Raw genomic sequence first — 26,560 nt, forward strand, 5'->3', positions numbered from 1 at the left:
AGAAACATTTAATTTGGTTAATTTTAAACATTGGTAATTGATCGATTTTGTAGGTAGCTTTTCTTTTAACTGACAGTTAGCAGATGTTAATTTGTTTTCTTCTTTTCTATTTTTCTTATAAACGCTACTTCGTTAAGCTAACAAATCTCGTTACTTAGGTTATGTCATAAGAAATTGTCGGCTTTCTTAGAATTTGTGTTTAGCGTTTCGTTCGTTCTAAGCCTTAATTTTATTACGTAGCATTAGTGAAGGTTGAAGTTTAAGGATAAATGAATAACATATTTTACCATAACCATACACCATAACTTTATTCATTGCTAATTTTTTTAGATTACAATTAAGTTATTAGCCTTAGTCAGTCGAGTTTTTTTTTTTTTAATTAAGGGGGCAAACGAATGGTAGGAACATCCGTTGCTGGCATTTAAAAATGTTTTTTTTTTTTATACAGAAATTGAAGAAAAATAAAATGCAATTCTGCTATCTAGGAAAGTTATTGTGTGACTTCTGTTCTTGAAGGCTACATTGTACCGAATTGGAAATACCGAAAAACAGACTAACCCAAAGAACAGAATATAAGGTTTCCGAAGCGTATTATATTTTCTTTGCGCTTTCAAACAAACTCTTAAATAACTATAAAACATTGAATCTCATACAAAAAGGTTAAGTTTGCTTTCAAATAATGTTTTTTTAACCAACTATTTTTTATTCGTAAATTTATAGCTAGTTGGAACATAACTAGAACGATAATAAGCTAATGTCTGTTTTATTAGAAGTAATGAAAAACATTCCATGAAACCAATAAACAATATTGATATTTCGCAACAAGATAGAAATGTTAACGATCAAATCTAATAAACAATACATCGGAGTTTATTGGAATAGAAATATGACAGTTTCCTAACCGTGAATTTCCATCGTCACATTTTATTGAAATATATTGCCATCTCTGTATGTTTAAAGGGAATGAAAGGGATAACAATATGCTTTTATTCAAATTTTTTCTACAATACAAACAAATCCCTGAGGACGAGGTTACTCGAATTTCAACTATTTTCAAAGAAATCAGCTTTTATCAAGAATATCTAAGATGAGAACCTTTTACTAACATTGTATAAAAGTAAATATGATACTTCTCTTTGTTTGATATAATTATCTGTACTAATCGTAAGAGCGTCGGTGGCTCAGTGGTCAAGCACTTGACTTGCAATCTGCAGGTCCTGGGTTCGAATCCCGTCATGTACCAATGTGTTTTTCGATTTCCGATTTACATATGTACATTTATTCGACGTTCTTACGGTGAAGGAAAACATCGTGATGCAACCTGCACATATCTGTAAAGAAATTCAAAGATATGTGTGAAGTCAACCAACCCGCACTTGGCCAGCGTGGTTGACTATGGCCTAATCACCCTTAACTTAGGGTAGGCTCCGAGCCCCTCGGTGGGGACGTACAGTGAGCTGATGATGATGATGATGATCTGTACTAGTATTATAAAGCAAAAACGTTTGTATTTTTGTATGTAACGGGATAAGCTGAAAACTTACTAAACGGATTTAAAAAAATCTTTTTCCATTACAAAGCTACTTTCACTGAGTTATCTTACTAATATTATAAATGTGAATGTTTAGATGGATGGATGGATGTTTGTTTGAAGATATCTCCGGAATGGCTCAACGGTTTACGCTGAAGCTTTGCGTAGATGTAGAATATGGTCTGGACGAACACATAGGTTACTTACTAAGTTTTTTTACAATTCTGAGCAGATATAGTCGTGAGCGACAGCTTGGCTATATTTATAAGTATTTTTTTTTAATTCCGTGCGTGTGGCGCAAAAGCTAGGTATCATATTAAAATCATGTACTAAAAAATTTACTATTTTTATAATTTCCTTAACCTTTTTCTACGTTAACGTTGTAAAGGTCTAATGAACCACAATGACTTGCATAATAGGTTAAAACTGTAGAAGTCAATAAAAACTCTTTTGTATTACAGACTACAAAGGTTGAGGAAGACGGAAAAAAGTATAGATTGATTGTGTAAAATGATATACCTAAGAAAGGATTGAATTCAGATCACATTATGACGGATGATAAAAATGTATGGAAGGGTAAGACTATCTGTGCCGAACCTTCGTAAGTAAATGAACAGATTGATGATGATTAAATTTATATCATCATGTATAATTTATGTGCCAATAAAAAACCATAAAACAGATATCAATTTAATTAATATTACAACATTCAACTCAGATATTTGGCTATATTATGTTTAAGACGGTTGATAAAAAACTTTTAAATGTACTGTATTTTATTATATTATACGAATAATACTGGTGCCGAAAAAGCTTGCCAAAAGCGGAAAATCTTGCATTTACTGCATTAGCGCAGTCTATAAAATATATTTACGATATGTGTTAGACAACATACGCATTGCAATAATAATAAATATTTCTGAGAAAATCACGATAGTGTTTTGTTAAAAAAAAACTACACTGCAGTGAAGCGCGAAGCTTCTGTTAAAAAAGTCATTGTCCAGTCTTGACGTACAACCTCCATAAGCGAGAAACTTTTATAAGCGAGAAAAATTTCGCGGTCCCATTTTCAGCCATCTCGGGTACCCTTGAACCGGAATGTTAAATCCGTAATGAGTGACAGCCCAAGTCGAGGTCCCCTCTCGGGGGCCCTTGAACGAAGTCACTCTATGGTGCGTCCACCTAAGGGATCTAAGAACTCGGTGGCCTCCAATCCAGTAACAATAACGAAGTAACAGCCCGAGCCGAGGCTCCTGAGGGATCTCTCGAGTTTTGTTACTCTCAAACGAGGTTCTGGCTAAGCGCCATCAGCGCCCGGCCACCTCAAGTCCGGTGAGGCTGTAAATGCCTCTTCAAAGTAGACAGTGACCACTCAGTCCCAAAAAAAGCTCTAGTATGTCCAGGTTAGACTGTACGTATTATCATCCTTTTTATTGTCTTTAGACAAAACCAAGACAACAAGTCATACTGGCAGTGTAACTCGCAAAAAAATTGAAAAATTTATCGGAAACTATATATTATTACTATCGCTTTAAATTATAATTTAATATTTTGCAGTAGTATTATATGTTTGTTGGTAAAAAAGACTATAATTTTCAAGGTCTAGAATAATAGTAATAGGATTTCGCACGGTATAAAATTATGACTCACAATTAAAATCACATGACCCTTTTACTTGAGGTCATCATTGATAAAGATAAGAAAAATATTCTTGATTCACTTTTTTTTAGGTGCCATGAGCCACCACCTGTATTCGCCAAAATAGCGAAGCGACCGCTGCCCGTAGATCCGATATTGATGCGCTTCAGTTCAAATACATTTAAATATGGTTGGTAACCTCAAAATGCATGATAATTATGTAAACAGTAAATTACATCGATGTATGTTTCTTTGCCATTCACTGTTCTCCGGTTGGCCTAAATCTCATACAAAAAAATTGTCCTTAAAAAAAGAAACATGAAAAATTTAATTTAAACCCGAGCGAGAAACCGTATAGTCGCGGTACGGTATCCCTTTATCACGGCTTCGTAACTACGAAATTTTGGGTCGGATTAAACATGACATGATATTAATCAGGTAAGAAGGTAAATGTGTTCATGTGAAAAGATTTTTGTATATACGTAGTTCCGTGTAGTACTTTATTAACCATCTATTTTGTTCTTAAGGCTGGGAGACCACTCCTTGCTTTTTTATATAGAGTAAGCTAACTCTTGACTACGATCCCACCTGATGTTATGTGAAGATGTGGTCAAAAGATGCTAGCTTAGTAAATGATTCACTCTACTCTTGAAGGCTTCCTCGTCATACTTGGATGGAAAAACAGACGCCGGCAACTTGTTCCAATCCCTTGCAGTACGCACAAGGAACGATGAATCCTTTCAAACTTTCTCGTTCGAACGCGCGATACGTCTTCTACATTAGGCTGGATTCCTGCAGTATGTTTAAACGTCCGATGATAGAATGGTGATAGTGAAATTATATTATTTCTAATTCCATCATCGTAACATACTGACGAAGATTGATTTATTTGATTAAATTTTATTAAAGTTCAAAGTAAGATTTGCATTTATTATTTTTCTAATTTATCTAATCAACTAAGCTTAGATTTATGCATACAAAATAAATTTATGATAATTAAATCATGTATTAAGTGCATTACGAACGACGCAGTTATGTTTAGTGACATTATCTATAAATGAAACACACGTGTTTATGCGCTGCAACACATGTGTGAGACCACGCGCAATTCTGTACCTAGTTACAGTTTAATTATTTTCGCGTTATATAAATTATTCCAGCACTTTTAGATCTCTTACACGAAGGAAATAGTTCCCGTAAATGTATGTTTGAAACGGAGATAAACGTTAAAGCGATCTTCGGGTGTAGACAAAATGCATTCGCTCCGAAGCGATTCCATAGCGAACTTCAAAATTGAATGACTTGTGCCTTAACTAAAGTCATTGTCAGTTCTATACATTTTTGAAGTTCTAAATGGAATTGCTGCAGAGCGAATTCACTTTGTCTAGCCCCTCTGAGTCACACTAACAAAACCCCAACATATCCGAACTTAATTAACGACAGTAACAGTGGTAGAGCCCGCTTTAACATCTTCGCACGAATCGGCCCGGCTCGCCTGGTGAAATACCACGACCACACAGAAGACAGGCGTGAAGTGAAAGCAATTCCGCGTTTCGTCTGATGAGTGTGCGTCCCGGAGGCCTAATTTAGTCCTCTTTCCCTTTCCACCCTTTTTCTTATAAGGAAAGGATGGGAAGTGGAAGTGGACTTTCCGGATCAGAGGATGCATGGAAAGGGAAGATATTTTTTTTCTGTGCATCCTCTCCTCCGTCGATTAAAGGTAGGCAACGCATATGCAATTGCGTATGTCTATGGGCAACGGTCACTTCGCTATTTTAGCGTTTTCAGGTGGCCGCTCGCTCGTTTGCCACCTTTTGATATAAAAAAAAGTAAAACGTGCTAAATGTGTTTTTGCCTTTCTTAATATAACTACGTAGTTAACATAGTCAAGTTAGCAAATAACACACGATAATTAAATACTTATAAAGAATCAAATATAAATGCTGACATAAATGTGTTATGTTACAATTTCCTTTTATCGTTTGATGTAACATTTTGTTATTTTGTTATTTTGTTTGGAATGCAAAATATGAATCTAGTTAAAAATGTAGTGCTTTTATTGCATGACATCGAATACATGAAAATATAAAAATCGTGTAATTCTCCAATAAATGTTTAATATTATTTATATATGAACCGTCGGTAGCTCAGTACTCACTTGACTTGTAATCTATAGGTCCTGGGTTTAGATCCCGCCTTGTAGCAATATGTTTTTTCGATTTACAAATGTACATTTATCTAACGTTCTTACGGTGAAGGAAAAAATAATGATGCAACTTGCACATAAGTGTTGTGAGCTGATGATGATTCTTTATCGATAGAATGTCTAAAAAATATTTAATTATTTCTGATAACCTTTAAAACAAAACTGGTTTTAAATAATTTTTTAGTATTAGTTTTACATCAACAAGTATGTAGACTTTATTATATGAACAAAATATAAATACGGCCTATTGTTACAGTTATATTAAACAAATAAGCTGTAATAAAACATTTTTCATTTGAATTAAAAGGAAATATGTATTTATCAACAAAAAACATCAAAAGCATTCCTTGTTAAACAAATACCCTTAAAATTGTTAATTAAATTCATCTACACGGACCACCGTGAATGGTGGATTACAAACAAATTTTAATCTTCCAAACGTTGTCGAATATTTCGCAAATAGTATCAAAGCTCTTCAATTATTATAATTAATTCATTTTATTTTAATAAATGATGCGGTTTATTTAGAAAAAATAAATAATCTATCCAAAACTCAATCTATTCGAGATGAATGTGTCATATACTAGCTGTCGCACGCGACTCCGTCCATCCGTGATAAGAAAATATTAGCCTATGGGATCTTTCAGACTATGTTCTACATCTATGCCAAAATTTAGCAAGTTTAAGCCGTTCTGAAGATACCTTCTAACAAAATACATTCATCCATCCATCCGGATGGATATCATCTATACGTCCAATCGTTCTCCGTAAGAAGTAAGATTAACAAATAATAAAAAATATATTTCATAGCTAAAAATTTTTTATATTTCTTATGAGGGTTTAAAATCATATTATTTGAAATTGCCAAATGTGAATTTAGAACGATAACAATGGCTAACAATAACATAACTCTGAACAATAATAAAAATATTACTAACGATAGTCACGTACCAGACTTCTCACATTTAAGTCGGGTACTATCCATAAATAACATAAAATTATATTATATCATACGTACTGTGTCATATAACTGCAAATCAACAGGACACAATATAATTAATGTTCGCCATTTAGTCGAAATTTGAACATAATTATATTAATAAAGTAATTCGCCTATTAAACGTCAGATTATCATTTCAGTATGTACTAGTATGTATGTAGTATGTATGTACTAGTAAGTAACGAATAAACTCAAAAACTACGAAACCGACTCAAAAACTTCTTTTGCCACCAGAAAGCTACATTATCAGTAAATAACATAGGCTATATTTATTACTAGACTAGCTATAGCCCGCGACTCCGTCTGCGCGGAATTAAAAACCTTAGTAGCCTATGTATTCTTCCAGGCTATGTTGTAAATCTATGACAAATTTCAGAAAAATCCGTTTAGCTATTTTGGAGATATCTTCAAACATTCATCCATTCATCCATCTAAACATACGTATTTCTAACATTAGTAAGTATGTAAGGTAATAATGAAATTGTGCTATAATTCAACAAAACCTAATTTTTTTAACAGTGGTAGAGCCCGCTTTTACATCTTCACACGAATGGTAGGAAACGCATATGCAATTACGTATATGTCTATGAGCAACGGTCACTTCGCTATTTCAGCGATTTCAGGTGGCCGCTTGCTCGTTAGCCACCTTATAATATAAAAAAAAATATCATCGTTAACGTGTGGTAATTTAATTTTTAAAACAATAGAAGTACAAGTTACTCCATACATCGTGTATTTGAATCTTAAGTACATCAAATTCGACGGAACAACCTTCAGAATATGATAATAGTCACGAATATACTACGATATGGAACCACTTGAAAGTGAATACAATATATTGTTAACTAGCTTGAATTATAATGAATTTAATTTAAAATATTGATAGATTTTAAATGAAGCATCAATAGCCTAACGGTTAAGGGTATTGATTTCCGATCAAGTGGTTCAGGGTTCAAATACCCCATTCGACTATTGAAAACCATGTGCACAAGCATACAGCTTAGTTGGAATGGTACAAGAAATATTAGTAAATTTACAAAAATCTACTAACATAAAATATACCCCGAGCAAAAGTTTTTAAATTCAATAACCAAGTAATCATTAAACCAACGTTTACCAAAGCGACTCGTTTTATTTTAAACTGTCTACTAGTATTTAACTGCTTATTTGTTATGACTTATAATCTTACTAATATTATAAATGCGACATTTTAGATGGATGTATGTTTTTATTCAGATTACTCCAAAACAATTAAACGCCACTGAAAGAATTTTAGCAAAAAAATACTGTCTAAAATAGCACATACTTACGAAGAATTTTCTTTTAATAACGCAGCCGATGTCGCGGGTAAAAACTAGTGATTAATTAAAGTTATTTTAAATCTAAACCTATAATACTTCTTGAAAATTACGAATTGAATAGCCAATATTATTTTAAGTTAATATACCTATAGAAATTACTTTTTCAGCAAAATTTATTGGGTTTTAGCTGATTTAGTGATCTACGTTAACATCTTAAACAGCTTAGTCTATAATTATTCTTAATTAATTTAAAACGGTATACTATTTTGCAAAGATAAAATTTGCATCTTTTGATGGTGTAAAGATTACAAAAATCTAATTTATTTTTGTTTCTTTGAACTTTTGGAACAGAAACTACTAAAGTTTTTTAATCACGCTATTTCTATGTATATATAGTTTTAATTACCATTTATATCAAGTCTTTTCTTTTATATATAAAAGAAAAATAATCTAAATTCCCTAAACATATAAATTACGGAATGATAGTCTGTATAAGGAAATATATTTCTATTCAAAACTATTTCAAAATTCATCGTCCATGCAGACGAGGTCGCGGGTCAAAAGTAGTTTGTTATAAAACTTAATAACTTTTGTAAAATAAAGGACACAGCTACGATTACTTAATGTGTGATATTTATATGAAAGGAGAAAGGAAAAGTATAATAACTTATAATTATAAAGATTGACCAATTGTACTGCTTTTATTAAGAATTTTTGAAATTAAGTTGCCTCAAACATGTGTTACGAGGTATTTCAACTATCTATATCTAGTGCCAAAATCTTAAAAGATGCATATCCAGATGTCGTAATGATTTAGTGTCTGGTAAATCTATTATTAGAATAACGTTTACAACACCAGGAAGTTGATATTTTTTCTATACATCAATCAAGTAACTTAATTAAATAACAGCAAAATTTTACTTGTAACGTGGCATTGAAATATAAGCCAGGTTTCTAAAAACACGAAAAATACTCGATAATTTTGTACAGAAATAATTTCCTACTTAAGCGTAAGATATTCTCCTTGATTTTACCACGAAAATTAAAAAGAAACAACGATCATCGCGCTTATAACCTTAGAATTAATTATAATATTTCAAAACGTCACAAAAAAATTGTGTTCGCTTGAAATTTTAATTAATACACACAAAAAAAACTACACAAGCTCGTGGAACAACTTTATAGCACAGCACAGTGATAATTTTTAAATTATCCAACCACACTTAAATAATTTTTAAATGTATTATTCACAATTCGCGGAGTGTACGATATTTCCCGCGCAAACGAGCGTGCGACGCGAGCACGCTTGCACCCGGCCAGATCTCGACTGAGCCTTGCTCAAAATAATCTAACTCGACTCAATCGTTTTTCGCGAAAAGAACGAAATTTCATTTATTTAATGTAATTTAACCTTTCCGTAACCGGTTTTTAATGGTATCTCAAAATAAAATTGTCCAAAAATAACACCGGTCTGTTTAGTGCTATAGAATAATTTGGAATTGAAAACTGGTTTTATAGCTTCCAAATACACCTAAATTAGATTTAAACTGTACAGATATCCCTACCTACTTTTTTCTTTTTTTATACATTTGTGCTCATACATTAAATTTTATATAACAAATGCTTTATAACTAAACTGTTTAAAGTAGAGTTTGGAAATTATCTAAAATGCTTGGTAAACTTTAAGTAAATTTCGCATCTGCGTAAATTAAAAAAAAATCCTTTTGTAATCAAAACAGTATCACAACTAAAGGTGTCTAGTCGTCTATCTGTTCTTTTTAAACATGTATTTCGTCAGCAAAAAATCACTATATAATTATTTTACACAATATATGTACATCTGAAAGTACACATTAACAATTCGGTTTTCTTTTTGTGTTTAGTAGTAGCTGTCGCCCGTGACTTCGTCCACACTATGTTCTACATAAATGCAAAATGTTTTCAAGACTTATGCAGCCGTTCTGGAGATACCTTCAAACATCTATTCATCCGTACATTCAAAATTTCGCATTTATAATATTATATTAATATATAAATATATAAGGTTTCGGATGAAAGAAGATTGCATGTAGCTGAAATGCGTATGCTAAGATGGATGTGTGGTGTGACAAGGAAGGATAAAGTTAAAAATGTGTATATTAGAGAAAGTTTGAAAGTAGCGCCAGTGATCGAGAAATTGAGGAGTAAAAGATTAGCGTGGTTTGGTCATGTTATGAGGAGGGATGATGATGATATAAGCAAAAAAGTAATGTGATTGAATGTGGATGGCTACAAGGGTAGGGGAAGACCAAAAAAGTATGGAATGATTGCGGTGAAAGAGGATATGCGTAAGAAGGGAGTAGACTCGGATATGACGGCTGATAGAGATGTATGGAGGAGTAGTACATACTGTGCCGACCGTCGATAGGGATAAGGGCAGGTTTATGATGATGAGTAAGAGGTAAGATTAAAATATAATTAACTTTGTATTTATAACTAGTTAAATATAATTTGAATTTCACAGTTCACACGAGTAACTATAAGATATCCCAAAACAATAAACCCAATAGTTTGACTCGTGTATGTAAATCGAAACCCTTTTGTTAAGACTAAGCGTTTATCAAATTGAAAAGTTTTACGAGTACGAACGGTTCGATATAGACCTGATTAAAGTAAAATTTATCGCTAAATCCGCTTCTTTTCGTTGTCAATAGACTTTTGTCTAACTTAAAGAGATACTTTGATTTGATAGTTTCGATTCGAGTAAACTGACTCGTTTCAAACTTTGACCATCAATGATTGTTACTAAACTTCCTTTAGGCTTACTTCTTTTTACTTCTTCCTTCCGTTAGGTTTTGTTTTGTACGAAGACCGAATTCTTTTTTCATCTACCGTTTTCTTTTATATCCAACGGAGTTTCATAGTATCAAATATACAATAAGTAATGAGATAAAATGTCCACATTTGGTTACAAAGGTAGAAGCCCAAGACTAAAGAAGGTATGGATGAATTTTGTGAATATTTAAGCGGATTTCAGTTCAGTTCTCGCGACGTATACATACAATCTTAGTTTGGATGTTTAAAGCTGTCTTATTTACGAAGGGCCTAATATTATAGGTTAGATTATGTGACATGTAAATGACATATGTGGCAAGCATATAAAAACGCATGTGGCATATTTGATCTGCTCAGAATAAAGTATCGATTTCTTTTGTTATTATTATAGATTATGTCATCTAAGACCTTTATCTTACAAATAATTAAGTTAAGTTAATATTTTTAGATTTGGAATTTATTAAGATATCCGGTTTAATTCATTTTTTATATGACGATTGTAACAACTATAATTCTTACAGTTTATAACACAAATAGTAAAAATACATTTAAGAAGTCAGAATAAATATTCAGAAAAAATGTCAATGTCTACCTAACAATAGGGACAATCAAAAAACCTAAAACACACATCTGAATATCCTACTATAACAAACGAAAAACTTAAAAAAAGAGCTTAACAATGCCTTCTGTATTCTGTTTTCGATGAAAACACCTAAATACAGGCAAATTTTCATCGATTCAAGGTTGTATTATTTTTAAACGTAACATGTCCAACACAATAAAAAGATTATTGGAATACGCTATATTTTTGTAGTATTAGGTGACAAACGAGCAAACCTGAATTCGCCAAAATAGCGAAGTGACTACCCAAAGATATCCGAAGTTGAAGGTTTAATAAACTTTTATCGACATAAGAGGAGACGCACAAAAAGCGGATATTGTCAGTTCCTATGCGTCTTCTTCGCCAAATCCACTTCCCTTACTATCTTTTCTTTATAAGAAAAGGGTGGAAAGAGAAATAGGACCAGAATTTATATCTGTATTCTCCATAGTAACATTTTCATATTTAATATTATTTACGATACTTATAAAAAAAATAATTATTTATTCTATGTCTGTCTGTCCGCAAGTCCGTGTTTGTTCACTCCGACGAAGTTACTGGCAACAGCTAGTTAACAATAAAATCACTGAATTGCTTATTGTAGGTTTCTGACACCAAAATCTCTGTATAAATCATATTGTTATCCCTGTCATTATCTTTAACAAAATAGAGATAACAATATCTTTTAAACGAAGAATTCGTTCTCGGAAACCAACGGTTGGTGCATTAGACGTTTTGCCTTAGTTAATAGATTAGCACATAATGTTCTCGTGCATATATTTGTAATCTTGAAGATGTGATTATACATAAATATCAATAATGAAGTAAATGCCAATAGGTTAAGATTTATTTGCTACAGCAGTAAACGTAAGCCGACACTCTAGACGTAATGTTTCCGCCAATAGTTTAAAAGGTCAAGCAAAACAACCGAAGCCGATTATAATATATACACAGCAGCATCAAGCTTTAAATATATACACAGATCTTCTGTATCTTTATGTAGAATACTAAAATAAAAATATCACAAAAACTTTTTCTATATCTAGGTTACTATAACAAAGAACTAGTTAGACGATTCTGGGTATCCCTACATTGCATCTGAGTGGAATAGATTTAGTAAAATCGGTGTGGGTGCTATTCTATATCATCATCATCAGCTCACTATACGTCCCCACCGAGGGGCTCGGAGCCTACCCTAAGTTAAGGGTGATTAGGCCATAGTCAACCACGCTGGCCAAGTGCGCGTTGGTTGACTTCACACATATATTTTCTATTCTATTCTCAGATATGTGCAGGTTGCATCACTATGTTTTCCTTCACCGTAATAACGTCGGATAAATGTACATATGTAAATCGGAAATCGAAAAACACATTGGTACATGGCGGGATTCGAACCCAGGACCTGCAGATTGCAAGTCAAGTGCTTGACCACTGAGCCACCGACGCTCTCTATTCTATATCTTATATATTAAATATCGTGTTACGATGTATGTTCGCGATAAACTCTGGAACTACTGAATCAATTCTTATCAAATTTTGTAAGCATCTGTAATTCGGTACAACTTAGGAGATAGGGTAGTTTTTATCGTGACGGAGTCACGGGCAACAGCTAGAGGACTGTAATTATATGTTTGTACAAAATTTTTATAGATCCGTTCAGCCGTTCTGGAGTTATGAGGTAACAAACTTTAGCTTTCTATAATATTAGTAAGACTTACTCTCGTATAGGAATGCAACGTTTTAGTTTCCTTACTGCATTTACATGTATTATATTTTCCCCAATTAATACAATTGAATAAAATCCCTATCAACGTAATTCGTTACTAATTAAGTATAAAATTATCGAAACGGTTACGTTAAAAACGTTATCAGTTAAGGGAAAATTTTTGTTTGTTAAATTTTTGTATTTATATTTCTTATTCTGTTACATTTCTTGTTCTGGTACAACGCAACAATAATTAAATAAAAATAATTAAATTAATGATGTCGAGACTGGACGATAGTCTATTTTTATAAATTTAACACATTTTAAAACATAAAAAAGAATTGACCGTCTGTATTCGATAAACACAAAAAAAATGTTACATGGTTTTTATTATATCAAAAATGGAATGATTCACGAGAAAAATTGTAATCCCTTAAATTATTAATTAATTTGTTTGTAATATAATAATTATCGTTTTACCTATGTTAAAATTACTATTATAATACGCGAGAGAAACCAGGAAGGTATACTAGTGTGTTATAAAATGTCAACAGACGACCAGATTGCACAAAAAATATCTTCAAAACCGGATACTCCAGTGCTTTAAATAATTTAGTCAATTTACATGAAAGTCACGGTAATAATAGCTTCGTATTAGTATTAATTTATGTACCTTAATTTTTTCAATAGCAAATATTCCTTTTGAAAAAAATGACCGTTCGCATACCAGATTAGTATTCAAGCAAAGGTCATAAATATACATTTTTATTATTACCAATCCTTCTACTGTCCCTCTTGCTTTGTAACCTATCTACTACACATGCTTTTTAACAAAAATGTTAATTAAAGTGTTTTCTACTATGGAAACATGTTTTCCGTTCATCCTCTATTACAAAATCTGATATTTACGAAATGGACACCGTTAATAACTGTCTCCATAAATCTACATATTTGTCTACATCTTATTTAAAATACTTACATTATTTAATAGCAAATATTAGAATACGAAATACAATTATTTATCATTGCTCATAAAAAAAATTAGGCGTAAAATAATTTTATTAAATATAATTTATCTTTGTTACCGTAATATAAAATTATTTAATAGGATATTAAAAGAATATGTAAATTAAATTAAACATTTATCACAGTCTTAACCCGAGAACTCTAATGCTACTTATTCTTGGGTTAATTGAGATAGTTTGTAAGTTTGGCTTACATGTTTTCGTGTTGGACATATTAAAACGTCCCTATTAAATGATTCACTAAAACAGAGTCCAGTCGCCACTGGTTGAAATATATTTTTATTTACTTGTTTACATCGTTCGAGACAGGCAAACATTTGGCTAGTTACAATGTCTAGACATTCTAACGCGCTTAATTAGATTTCAGCCTATTGTCGTATCCGCCATAAAAGAAAAACATATGTTTTATATACATTTTCTTGAAATAAATTGCTTGAAATGGAAACAGATCCCATAAAAATTCCATATGGACGGTGTCGCAGGCGACTGCTAGTATGTAAAGATGTAATCAACAAACACGGTACGAACAATAATTAGGTCAAAGTGATTCCAGATTTAGGTATGATGCCGTAAGTAGCCATCCCTTAGCGACTTATACTTTGACAAACATCAATATTAACAAGGCTATCAACAACCCTATAAGAATTCTAAGAAGGAAAAAGACTCGTTCAAAAACTTTATTCCTGTAGAAATATATACTATTATCAAAAAAAAGTAGCACACTTAACTTTTTCAAAACTATGAAATGAGTTATGAAATAAAAAAAATCGTGTATAATTGCAAAAAAACAAAAACTAATTAGTAGCCTATATTTTCTTCCAGACTATGTTTAAACCTGTGCCAAATTTCATCAAGAGCCGTTGAGTCGTTCCGTAGACGTAACAAACATCCATTCATTCACCCATCCATCAATACATACAAACTGATATATAAACACGGCTAAACACTCACGTATAATCGTCCGGCGGCGCCGTCTCACGAAAGTTTGAATTATTTTAATACATACAAACATTCGCATTTATAATATTAGTAAGATAGCTAGATTTTCTCAAACTATAAGATGTATAATTTATTATGAATTGCAAGGTATCCTAAATAGCCTTTCTATTACACTAAGTCCCTGCTACTTGCATCTTTCCATACTTTTAACTTCTAATTAATATTCAACACTTTTAAATCTACGTAAATTAATTATGAAATTCGTGACAAAGTCAAACAACTGGAAGCTTGAGAGTTTTCTCATTATCCAAGACAAAGTTTTTGTTTAATTTTCTTTGGCTTACAAAATGAAGTATCTTAAAAAAAAAATAATAACATCGAATTATTATAAAAAAAAGTCAAATTACTTGGAAAATAAAATCTACCAAATGCTGCATATTGCTAGAACGAAACTAATACAACAACTTTCGAATTCCATCCGTTTAATTTCACATTGCGAGCGACTGTCTTTGTAAAATTTCTGATAGAAATGTTGGCGACCCCCTTTGTGTACGAACTGCTATGATACCATAAAACTTATCGTAAGTCGCTTAACGACTGAAATGGTCGGAATTTGAAAATACGTTGTCTTGTATACGAAGGGCTAATACATAAAATAAGTTGACGACTCGTAAATTACCTTTAATGCATTAAAAAAGGAACTGGAAAAATAAAATAGAGTATTTCACGAAAAGATCAAGTTACATTGCAATTTTTTTAATACGATTTAATCGCAAATACTTCCTTTTTTACCACACTTTTTGTAAGCTTTATTAGTACATTATTTTTTAACGTATATTAATTTCACGTTTGACTTTGTTTTAAATCATAATAATATTATAAATGCGAATGTTTGGATTGGTGGATCTTTGTTTGAAGGTATGTCCAGAACGACTGAACGGATCTACGGACTAATCTGGAAGAACACATATTCGACAAATTATATATTTTTTAATACTGCGCGGTTGGAGTCGTGGATCATAGCTAATTCAATAATAATTCCAAAGCTGGGCACTTTAAAAACATTACCATAAAGAAAAGATGAGAGAAAAATATATGACATTTTTCTGAGTATCGGTAGCAATGTTTTGACTAAAGCAGGTTTTTAATTGGTTTTTTTGGACGATGTATATTAATTTTGAGTAGTTTTATGGCTATTAAAATCTACAGATAAGCATGTCATGTGTGATAATATTTTCTAATTATATAACATCAGATATAAACAGGGTGTCCGAAAAAGAAAAAAGAAATTTTTTTTAGTACATTTTTAGTATAATAAATCGTTAAGTTTTCAGACAAAGTGTTTTCTATTGTACATCCTGTATATTTCTTTAGTTGCCTTTAAAAATATAAGGTGCAGTATTTTAGACACTTAAATAGAACTTAATATTATTTGAGATTCAAATTTAAGATAGAATTTGAGGTATAAATAAAGCTGGTTATAGAAAAAGATGAGCTTTGTGTTAAAAATATGCTTACGCGGTTCCATCACCGTAAGGCGATTTGCGAAGGTAAAGGAAATTGAAGCAAGTATATTTCACTTAACTAACAAAATAGTTGAAAAAGTAATAAAGATTCCCTAAAATAGGTAATGAAATTTGCTTTGATATGAAATTTTGATATTTCTCACACAGATTAAAGCGTAGCTAAAATAAAAACAATTAAATTAATTTCTGTGTAAACGTATTAAAATCGCAACTTACCATGGAGAAGGCTTCTTAAGAATTCAGTTATCAATAGAGACAGTTGTAAAGTTTTAGCATTCGATTGCTTAGGAAGATCTGCTAGCTGGTTCGTTGCTGCATAACATAGTAAGAAAAAACGCAATGCAATATACTACGCCGTTTGGCAACTATAGGAAATGGATAACACATCACTAGTCCCTCGAATGTAATATAAAAAATATTTTAAAATTGGACACTGCGCTTGAAAACCGACACTAGGCGATTGCATGCGCAAAAAGACCGCGCGTCCGACCGAATCAATGTATTTAAGTGGCATCGTCTTGTGCGAGAAAAAGGTAAGAAAAGGTGAGGGGGCCGATTAAACACTCTTTAGCACTGACGATTTTGTTTATGCGTGTTTTTAATTTTATAATAGCATTTGCTTCAATTAGTATATGTTATCTTAAAGATATTTCTACTGATTTTTTGCTAAAACTCGTTTAGTTCAAATCTCGTTTTGTTCGTAAAAATATTTGTTCAATTTATTCATGCGTTGATTAAAAAATATTCAAATTCATGAATATTTCACTGCATAAAAAGACGCGTCAAATTCATTTCACGCTAGAGGGTAATGTACGCAATTTTTGCTCAGTCTAGATTATATTAGATATCTAGATTAATTCATATTCTTATACATCTTACTAATGTTACTAATAATATAAATACGAATGTCTATCTAAACCATCCAACTGGATGGATGTTTGTTTGAAGGTATCTCCAGAACGGCTAAACGGATCGCGATGAAATTTGACATACATATAAAACATAGTGTGGAAGAACACATAGGGTACTAATTAAGTTTTTTTATGCCACGCGGACAGAGTCGCGGCGACAGATAGTAATATAAAGTAAAACTACGGCGAGTTTAATAATTAAAATGCTCCAACTATGAGTACCAAATAACATTAAGTAAGTAGTGTTTCATCCCACGCTTTTAGTTGATTAAATGGCTTCATTCGTATCACAAGTTTTCATATTAACCTTTACTCCGGACATATTGCGATAAAATTTTCTCATTTCATTTTAATATAATATTTTAACACGTTAAACTACTTTTATATATTAAATTAAATTTACTGACGACAATGAATCAGGTCAATTAAATTGTTGTTCGGTCTCATTGAGTAAAAAACCTAAAAAAAGGTTAGGTATGTCATACATTTTTTGAAATCATTTTAGACAACGAAACAACAAAAAATGTATACGACAAAAAACATTGTTTCACTATGCGTAGTTTTTTAATCATCACTACAGTAGTTGAGAGAATGAAACATTTCAAAATTAATATTATTTTTATGTCAAAATAAAATTAAATGTTAAAAAAAGTTTAAACTTGCTATTCTCAAATTTCAAATGATATATAAAATGATTTAACACGTTTGTATTTTAGTCAATAGTCGTTCTGGACATAGCGGCGCCAACTAATGAAATAAACAAGCCTTCTTTGTCTCCGTTTGTCTTAATTTATACTAAAATGCTAAGCAATCATCTCGGATAACCAGCACAATAATAAGTCAATTCCTACTTAAGTCAGTTTTTTATTTTGTATTATTTATTTCTCAGTTGGAAAATATTCGATCGTGATTAAATTTTGTCATTATTCGTATTTTGGTTCGTCTTAAAATTTAACATAAAATTTGTTTTGATTATCATGAGTAAGTGAGAAATTTGTACTAGTTAGTTATAGCGCCAATAACATAATGGTAAACTTAAGGGTAAAGAAAATCGACCACGTTGTCTGAGGTTTGAACCACGACATTGGACTATCGTTAACACACATAATGTACACAAGCCTGGAGCTTACAAGTTATGAATACAATAAATAATATATTGTCGTCATTCTGTATTTATTTTATTTATGTTTTAAAAACAATCTGTTAATATTTTAAATAAAAAACTATGTATTAAACGTTGTAATTTACTATTTGTTTTTAGTTGATTATTTTAGTATCCGACAAACCCGCATAACAGTTCATACAACAGTTTCAGGGACTGAAATTAGTCAAATTCAAATATTGAGTCACGAACCCCTAAGTTTTCACTATTGATATAATTAGGAACTCAAACCAATTAAACTCAATATATATTTATTTATTTATATATGTGTGAAGTCAACCAACCCGCAATTGGCCAGCGAGGTTGATTATTACATAATCACCCTTAACTTAGATAGGCTCCAGGCCCCTCGGTGTGGACGTATAGTGAGCTGGTGATGATGATGATGATATATTTATAATATACACTTATAACATGTCATTAAAATGTATCTAGTCATTTAGGAATGTGTAGAATCAGAAATTAGTAGCCTGTATGTATTCTTCCAGATTATGTCCTACATCGGGCTAAGTTTCATCAAGATTCGTTAAGACTTTCGCATTTTTATTATTAGTATTTTTTTTTATATCATAAGGTGGCAAACGAGCGATCGGCCACTTGAAATCGCTGAAATAGCGTAGTGATCGTTGCCCATAGACATACGCAATTGCATATGCGTTGCCTACCTTTAATCGAGGGAGAAGAGGATGCACAGAAAGAAAATATTTTCCCTTCCCATGCATCCTCTCATCCGGAAAGTCCACTTCCACTTCCCATCCTTTCCTTATTAAAAAAGAAAAGGGTGGGAAGGGAAAGAGAACTAAGTAAGGCTTCCGGGACGCACACTCATCAGACGAAACGCGGAATTGTTTCCACTTCACGCCTGTCCTCTGTGTGGTCGTGGTATTTAACCGGGCTAGCCGGGCCAATTCGTGCGAAGATGTTAAAGCGGGCTCTACCACTGTTAACAGTTAGTAAGATCTATGTCTCTGTTTTTTCTAAGAGGATGTAAGTGATGACAATACGTGTCAATAAGAAGTCCTAACAATTGAAAACCACGTTTCGTTTACTTTTATATCTCGTAATTCATTATTACAGGAGTAATTAAAAAATATGCATATTTATCACTTGTGAAGCAAGTTCTTGGCGTTGTACAGAATTAATTAAGTGCATATTTTTTGCGATGCATCTGTCACAACTGTCATAACTTCGACGGCTCAGTTTAATTGGTTTTAATTTGTCCAAACAGGTAGAACTTATTCTGTTACTTCAAGATATCTTGATTATATTAAGTGACTAGCTATCGCCCGTTATTTCTGTCGCTCGGAATTATAAAAAATACTTAGTAAGAAGCTTAAGTGTTCTTCCAGACTATCTACACTTATGGCAAATTTCAATACGACCCATTGGGCCGTTCCGAAGATACCTTCAAACAAACATGCATCCATCTATTTAAACATTCGCATATTTAATATCAGTAAGATAAGATATTAAGAAGTAAGATGTAAGTAAAGTCATATTATTATATTATTGTAGTATGGCAAACTAGTAATTGGCCACCTGAATTCGCCAAAATAGCGCCCCTACACACCCGAATTGCAATGCCTCCTTTTAATTGACAGAGGAAGGAAGGATTTAGGCCGGGGGCCTAATATAGTCCTCTTTCCCTTTTTCTTATAAGGAAAGGATGAGAAGTTGAAGTTGACGTTCCGGATAAGAGGATGAATGGAAAGGGAAAATATTTTATTTCTGTGCATTCTCTCCTTCGTCGATTAAAGGTAGGCATATGCAATTACGTATATCTGCAACACCCACTTCGCTACTTTAGCGATTTCAGGGGGCCGCTCGCTCGTTTGCCTCCTATGATATAAAAAAAATTGAATGATTATAATTCCCCTTCATATGCTTTTCCTCCTCTGCCAAAACCACCACGCTTTCCCATCCATTCTTTATAGAACAGAGTGTGAAGGAGATGAAAATTTCCTTAAGATTTACACCATTAATTACTTTTACTTATAAATAGCCTACTGGTTAAATGTATGTATGTAACACGTGGTTTTGGGTTCGAAGCAGACTATACAATTAAGTACGAAAAAAGGTTATCAATGAAAATAATAAATCGACCAGTCTCAATCTTAAAAATAAGTACGGTCACTAAGAATTTGTGGGTCTCAATTTAATGGTGGCCCCGCTCGATAATCGTAATTCCCTACTCAAATTCCCATAACTAAGAATAATTATAATTAACTCCGAAATACTACTTTAATTTAAATATAATTTATTCGATATTAAACTCTAATTCAATGGAATATGTATTAATTATGTTTAGCAATAATATTAAGCTCTTTAACAATGCCAGTCGTAATTGGATTGTCATGATTATTACTGTATTGTTCATTTTAACTGATAAAATAACAATTGTGATCGGAGAATATCTATAAATAAATTCGAAACAATGCTTAGTCATGAACAGTTTTGGAATACCATTGTAAAGAGGTGTGTTGAAAACATTTATCAGACTTAATGGTAATTAAACAGAGTAAAAAATTAACAAAACACAACACAAAAAATATAGTTTATAATAATAAAACGCCTTCACTTATTTGTGATATAAAAATCACCTTTCCAAACCTATATTAGCAGCATTTTATCGTGTTAAGAAATTATTGTCATATCTGTCCAAAGAATAGTTACTAAAATAGTCCCAAGTCTTTATTTGGGATGGTCAATTTTTTTATAACAGAAGGAGGCAAACGAGCAGCGGGAGCACCGAGGTGTTCAACGACGCCCATGGACATCAGCAATACCAGAGGAACCGCAGATGCGTTGCCGGCCTTTTAGGTGGTGATAAGCTCGCTTCTTGCAGGACCCTAAGTCGTAGCGATTTGGAAATACCACCAAGGACAGATCATTCCACAACGCTGCGGTGCGAGGCAGGAAGTTTTGCGCAAACCGCACGTTTGTGGATTGCCAGCCACCGAGATGGTGTAGATGGAACCTGAATGGAATTTTGAATTATATGTCGTGATTCTTTCTTTAATTTAGCACCATGGGATGACCAGTATAAATATTTGTGTCAATAGCTTTCCTAACGTAATCGTCAATCACGTTAAAATTTGTATGAGATTTTTTGGTGTACTTTACGTCAGGGGACACAAATTTCAATTCAAATTGTGTCAATCACGATACGCTTGCAATTGTCCCGCAAATATTTCCCGCCCAAGCGTTGGAGGGTCGTAAAAAATTTCTTATAATAAGTGGGTTTTGTCACGAAATGTTTGTCAAACACTAATCTTAATAATAATATGAATTATCGTAGAAATCGTTGTAATAATGATTGACCTCTGTTCTCGTGTTATTGTAAATGATGTTCCGTACATCTGGCAATGTTCCAACATCAATTCACTGTCCTTTAGAAATGGTTTCCACAAGCATCATATATCAATAGTCTAGCGTTTATTGTTCGTTGAAGTAGTTTTCTTTCGTCACGGTTTTGTTGTTCGCTACATTTTCTTGCTAGCACTATCAGTTTCGACTCCATTTAACGTGTTTAAGATACAGACAAAGAAAATTGTATTGAGATAGCGACAAAAATGTCTATTGAATATGTAAGTTGCTTTTGTTTCAGCAAAGAACGATGGCTTTATAGTGTTATACTTTGATTTTATACGTCTGTGTTTTTTCTATTTGTCTGAAAGATTGATTCAATTAAACTATTTATATTTATATTAGGGTAGAGAAGCTACAATAAGCTACAATAAAATTTTGAATTGTTTTTAAAAATTCGGTATAATTAGACAAAGAAAAAAATCATTTTGAGAGTACAAAAAGTCTATCCTTAGTTTAAAATTCGAACATTATTCTTAGTTAGAGAATTATTTATTATTTACTTGCCCGGTGACAATTTTCATGTTAATCCAATCGCATAATTTTCTTAAAACGGGACACAAAGTTTTTTCTTCTCGTAATATAGTATGCAGATAGTAAGAAAAGATAGCAAGTTACCCTTTTTATTTTGTTTAAGTATTTTCACAATTTATAATGACACTGTTACAAGCATGTGTAAAAAAGGGATTACATTTTTAAATCGGAGCACATAAAAACATAAATGGTAGATAAGATCTCTGATCTACGTTAAATGTCTTATTACCAGTAATTGGGTGTCCTGTTTCATTTAATAACGGTCGTCAGACAACTATAAGCTTTTTAGCACCGAATCAACACAGGTTCAACGGCAGACGATCTTGATAAACTTATATACAGGATTTTTTCCACAAGGCGGAAGTTGTTGCACTCTTTCAAAGAAGTAATGTCTTTTATTAATTTAATAGATTAAAATTTTTATCTGACTCATTAATAGTGAAAGCAGTAATAGTAAGAAAACTATTTAAATTATACCAATAATTTCTTAGTACTTATGTAAAAGATATCAATCGTGAAGCTTTACAAACGTGCTGTAAATTACAATCAAACTTAGCGTATATTTTCTAAATTTATAAACAAAAATATACTGTATTAGTGTATTTTTATATTAGTGTCTTTGTTGTAACGACAGTGGTAAACCACGGTTATATTTACATGTAGAACGGTTGACCAATAAAGTTTCTAAAACAATCATACTAATATTATAAATGCGAATGTTTAGATGGATGGATAGATGGATGTTTGTTTCAAGATATCTACGGAACGGCTAAACGGTTCTCGCTGAAATTTGGCATAGATGTAGAACATAGTCTGGAAGAACACATATACTATTATACTTATTAACTTTCGCGAGCGCCAGCTTGTATCCACATACAGGATGATGCTATTTTAATTACGAATGCAGAATTATGGACTCAGAAACATTTTTTTATTAGTGGTAGAACCATTATGCGATGTCTTTACGTTAATCGAAAGTAGGGATTTATTTTCCTTTTATTAATTTAACAAAGAGAAAAGAAGAATGTTATAAAATTGTTGTTTTAAGGAAGTCCACGTTTCTCCGCGAGCACTTAAAAAGATTTAATGTAAAAGCGTCACGAATGGCGGATATTTAAAATTTTAGCATTTAATAAAACCAACGGAATGAGTTCGTTTGAATCCATCTAACGCATTTTAGAATTATACGCCTAAAGAATGAAACTGAAAGATTTGAGATCATGCAAATTATATTTTTTATTATTATAACAAAGTTCCTTAATATTATATCTTTCGTTCTTGTATGATGAGCGCTTGTGGCTCAGTGGTTAAGCCCTTATTTTGTAGCCTACAAGTCCTGGGTCCATATCCCGCCATGTACCAATGTGTTATATTCGATTTACCTATGTACATTTATCCGACGTTCTTACGGTAAAGGAAAACATCGTAATGCAACCTGTACATATCTGCGAAAAAAATCAAAGATATGTATGAAGTCAACCAAACCGCACTTGGCCAGCGTAGTTGACTATGGCCTAGTCACAACTAATTTGGGGTAGGCTCCGAGTCCCTCAGTCCCCACTTATAGTGATGATGATGATGACTGGGCTGATTGGAAATCTAGAATACGTCATATTTATTTTTGAAATAAAGACAAAAGTCATAATTTTAAGCTACAATTCTTGGCACGAGTCTCCGTAAATAAATTGACAGGGCATTATCGACGTGTCTGTATCGACTGTCTTTATCAATTACCTCTCTGTAACAGACGGGTTATTTCGACAATTTCTTTCACAGCAGGGTACTTAAAACGACCATATAAAATGTCTCATGGGCGGCAATGATTATTTTGCGTACAACAGGGCAAATAAATAATTTTCAATTAGTGTGTCTAGTGACAGGTGGGTGCGTCTTTGCTTCATCGTAGCCACATCTTACTAATATTATAAATGCGAATCATTGGATGGATGTTTCTTTAAAAGTATCTCTAGAACGGCTCAACGGATCTCGATGCTCATATAAGCATACATATAGAACATAGTCTAGAAGAATATATAGGCTACGAATTATGTTTTTTTTAATTCCGCCCGGACGGAGTCGCAGGCGACAGTTACTAGGCAATATATGTAAGTCAAGGCGATGTACCAAAATGAATTTATCCCACATTATAATTCATGTGTTGTACAGTCAGCTGCATAGATATGTATGTATCCATTTACAAAACTTGGATAGACCGTCGGTTTCAAAGATTGTATTTCACGTATTGGTCAAGAACATGTGCTTATGGATGGAAGCATGGGGACCAATGCGTGTATACATATTTTTAAAACTAAAGTCGTATACAAGTTTCTGATTCTTTATAAATGTATAATTATGTAGCTGACTGTACTATCAAAGGCACCATTGCGTTAATCATATAACATAATTGTCCAGTGAAATTATGGACGTTATGATACGCGTGAGACACCGCCTGTGTTACCTACTTGTAATATTCTAAAATGATATGTAAATTTACTTCGATCGTTAAATTATTTTTTAATAAAATTAATGTTATTCGCTTTTATCTGATACGTTATTCAACGCATTTTACAAGTTTTAAGAGTTTTTTAAAAGTTGTGGTTATTATTTAAATTAACGAACATGCTATCAAAGACAAATATGTCACGGTGAAAAACATTTTACAAAATTCAGTAAATGCATTTTTATGTGCTTTTAATCACACGCACAATTAAGGAATCTTTTGAAGTTTATTTGGTCAACTAGATATGATTTTAGCAATATTTTACAAATGAAAAACAAGATTATTTTCATTAAAAGTAAAATAAAAATACTTAATAAACGTTTTAAGTGTATCAAACTTATTAAATGATGTAGACCATAGGCATGAAGAACGCATAGGCTAATTAAGGTTTTTTTTTAATCCGCACTAACGGAGTCGTAAGTGACATCTAGTATAAGTAATAAGCATGAACATTTTTATATCAGTAGTTAAATATATACTTAACCAAAATAAGCAGCCTTCATAAACCAAGAAAATGAAATAATGGGTAGCTCAGTCACATTAAAAGGATAAGTGCCTACGAAGTACTTTCTTCACCTACTTAAGAGTTGACAAAGGAAGGATAATGAATCTTTTATAACCAGCAAACGTTTTGCATTTAAAATGAATATGAAAATAAAGTAATTTAGAATTTAAAATTTAAATTAATTAATACAATTAAATATTAATTTTATAGTACACATTTTATAGAAATTAAATAACAGTCTGACCTTTTTGTGGCTGATTAATTTATGAGTTTTACGCAACGGCTTTTGAATTTAAATGATAACTGTAAAAATGTCTGCGCTAGTATTTGTAGAAATATTTTAATCGATGGAAGGAGTCGATCGAGTAGTTGCCGAGTTGTGGGTCGGGTAAGTGGTCCAGTACTTGGTCGAGCGACGACGATTAAGAGCCGAAAAATCGATCTTTCTATTTCAACGAGACATACTAATTATAAAACGTAGAAGGACTGCTGAATTTATTCTATAACATTCTAGAACATTATAATATCTTGTTTGCTGTTTATCTTGCAGGTGGTATAACGGAACATACTGTATAAACATCATACCTATGTGCTTAAACCACTCATGTAGGGTTAGCGCACCAGTTTTTGTCCACCATATCGACATATTTCATTCGACCTTCCTAATCGTGACTTAATAATGGAATAGTATAGCATCACCTAAAAATATTGAATATTCTCACACAAGAAGAGCAGAATATTTACATCTCCATGACTTATTCCACTTTCGTGCAGTTGAACGAATATCAAAGAGGTTTTGTAGTATCTTCACGAATACATATATAATTTAACATTTCGTATATCCATTTTTATTCCTTAAGTTCAATGATTCTCTTCTTTGTACGAAGATCGAATAAAATTGCGCCTAAAGTATAGCCTTGTGATGTATAGTGGATTTTTGTCTTTACAAAACATCTTAACTTTTATATCGATAATAATTTGAATCGTAATTACTTTTTTTTGTTACAGTATCTTTTATCTTATCTTTTTTTAAAGTAATTAAAATTATGGCGGTTATTTTAAAGATATTGATTATTTAGAGAATTGTGTACTATATATATTTAATGTGTTTTTTTTAATTTTAAATATTTATCACACATCATCAGCTTACTATACGTCCCCACTGAGGGGCTCGGAGCTTACCCTATGTTAGAGGTGATTAGGCCATAGTCAACCAAGCTGGCCTAGTGCGGATTGGTTGACTTCACACATATCTTTGAGTTTCTTCACAGATATGTGCAGGTTGCATCACGATGT

At 32.2% G+C, this 26,560-nt stretch overlaps 1 protein-coding gene across 4 annotated transcripts in view; it reads right to left on the reverse strand.

The window, feature by feature from the left end:
• The window catches only part of Gcy (receptor type guanylyl cyclase), a 66,798-nt gene extending 57,809 nt beyond the window's left edge, over positions 1 to 8,989 (reverse strand). For 2 of the 4 annotated variants that reach the window (XM_013310651.1, XM_013310649.1), the window contains exon 1: positions 8,825 to 8,989. The gene's annotated coding sequence lies outside the window, so the exon portion shown is untranslated. The remainder of the gene's footprint in view (positions 1 to 8,824) is intronic. The other 2 variants (XM_013310652.1, XM_013310650.1) reach the window with 2 other exon arrangements.
• Positions 8,990 to 26,560: the final 17,571 nt, after the last annotated feature.

Source organism: Papilio xuthus, unplaced genomic scaffold (assembly GCF_000836235.2).
Source record: "Papilio xuthus unplaced genomic scaffold, Pxut_1.1 DF827714.1, whole genome shotgun sequence".
NCBI lineage: Eukaryota > Metazoa > Arthropoda > Insecta > Lepidoptera > Papilionidae > Papilio > Papilio xuthus.